Source organism: Heterocephalus glaber, unplaced genomic scaffold (assembly GCF_053883595.1).
Source record: "Heterocephalus glaber isolate CG9 unplaced genomic scaffold, H.glaber_assembly_v1.0 deba00001532, whole genome shotgun sequence".
Taxonomy (NCBI): domain Eukaryota; kingdom Metazoa; phylum Chordata; class Mammalia; order Rodentia; family Bathyergidae; genus Heterocephalus; species Heterocephalus glaber.
Window position 1 is genome coordinate 17,587,986 of NW_028258330.1, and position 2,274 is coordinate 17,590,259.

Genomic DNA, 2,274 nt, shown 5'->3' on the forward strand with positions numbered 1-2,274 from the left:
GAATTCTCTCTCCCTTATGGTTCTTCTGTTCATGGAAAAACAAATGGTGGCAGAGTCATTGCTCTGTGGAACAACAACAATGCAGGAGCTCGAGTGGCCTCAAGCTTTCTCTGACAAACATGACAGAATTGGTACCAAGTACAAACAGGGCAGGGAGGAGAAGGAAGACTCTTTCCTTGCCAACTTCTCTGCATTTGTGTGTTTCCTCCAGTATTTCCAGTTTATGATGCAAAAGAATTCTAAAGTCAGCTACTCTTTGATAATATGACTATGATACAAATGCCAGGAGGCAGCCCTGTGTGCATTCCAAATATGGATGCAAGTCCTCCAGCCTGCAGAGAGCTGGACACCAGCAATGCAATGTTACTTGCTTATGAGAGAGAATGTTTTCCCAGAACAACAAAGCACCATAAAACAGGGCAATAGTAATCAGTTATTTTCATCTGGGTTTTGAGGGTCAATGATTTTAACATGCATATAAAGCCCTTTGTGCCCATTTCCCTCACCTTCCCCCTGGCCATTTATATTCATCCTTGTGACTTTTACAATGTCATCACCCTCTAATGCCAAAGCAGTCTTGTCATAAGCATAGGGTATTCTTTTCTAGATTGCTTTTGCAAAGAGAGGTCCATTCTGTGTAGAGGGCAGGGCTTGATTGCTGCCCCAGGAGTACTGGAAACTGTAGGCAGAGGAGTTGTGGTCTGAGGTTGAGCATACCCATTCCCAGGTTCTAGGATGCTGTAGCTGCTGGAATTCCTGTTGCTATGCTTCCCATGTTTGGAGGATTTCACAAGCTTTTCAACATTAGAGAAAGGAATCATTTGAATCCGGCCATCCTTGTTCCAAGCAGTCCACTACTGTTCTTTAGGCTTCTCTATTATCACCAGGATGTCACCTTTTTAAAGGGCAGGTCTTCAGCATCATTCCTAGGAAAGTCATAAAGTCCATACATATTCCAGATTTTCTTCTGCTGTAAGCACTGGGTGCAGAGACAGATCCCATGGATGGACTCAGATACCCGGGTGCTTGCTTGATTAGGGTGGTGGTGTCCAGGTAGTAGATCTTGTAGAACTCCAGCAAGGATGGCAAATGTCCAAATTCCTGGTCTCAATCTCAAAACGGTGGTTGGGCAGGGAGTTGTTGATGTGGTGGAAGACTCGAGCGTTGTCAGACAGTGGCAGCACATAGAACCTTGGCGCTGGCCTTGGAGCCGGGTCTGAGACTCACGGCGAGACACCAGTCCCATGTACCAGGGGAGGAGTGGAACCTGGTAGAGGACATGGTATCGAGTTCGGGTGGCAGCTGCTCTTGCCTGTTCTGGAAGGCTTGGGGCAGACTGCTCTGGGGCTGTGAAAGGACCTCTAGGCACAGCTCGAGGCGCACTTAGCAGGACAGGCCAGCACCTTCCTCTGCCTTCCCGGCCGCAGCATGCTCCGCCACTGCCTGGCTGCATCTGGGCTGCCTCACGGAGACAGCCAGCCTGGAAATGCAGGGCAGAGCTCGGGCTCAGCGGGAGAAGCCCAGCTGCCTGGAGGCTGCCCTGGGTACCTTAGGCTGCTCGGCTTCAGTGGCTCCCGCCTACAAAATGCCGGCTTCGCAGCCCCATGGATCTGCACTGACCCCTACTATCACAGGAACCTCAGGCCTCCGAGGAGTGGTCCACCACCGGGGTGTCCCCCCTGCCCCCACGCCGGTTTCCAGCAGCTACAGCAACACAGTGGCGGACGCGGGCCAAGCAGCCCGCCACCTCTGCCTTCTCTCCGCATTGTTTCTCTTATATGAGAAACCCAAAGCATAAATAAATGGCAAAATAAAAAAATGAATAATAAGAAACAGGGAGATGGATCTTTTTCAAATGGGAAGGGGACCGAGAGATGGAGGGAGGAGGCAGGGAGGGGAGTGGAGGGGACTTAAAGAGAAGTAAGATGTGTTAAGTACATATACCAACTCTCCACCATGAATGTAATCATTATGTACTGCAAACGTGTACTAATAAAAATAAAAATTAAAAAAGAAAGGCCTTATGAAGGTGGAAGAAGAAGGAAGAGCAGGAGGAGAAATAATGATCATCAAACAGAATATTCCAAGGGACCAGACGTTACCTCCTGAACTCTACAGGGATCGTCCTGAAGACCAGCCTTTCTGCAGGACTCAAAAGGCAACAGAGGCTTGATACCACTTTCCTGCCATGAGGGAAATGCCTTTAGGCTAAGGAGAAGGAATAAAGTTCACTGAACGTTGGTGCTTACCATGAACAAAGAGGAGGCCTGTGCT

At 49.0% G+C, this 2,274-nt stretch overlaps 1 pseudogene; it reads right to left on the minus strand.

The window, feature by feature from the left end:
* Window positions 1-429: 429 nt before the first annotated feature.
* LOC101725864 (crk-like protein pseudogene) lies at window positions 430-1,281 on the minus strand (annotated as a pseudogene).
* Between the last annotated feature and the right edge of the window lie 993 nt (window positions 1,282-2,274).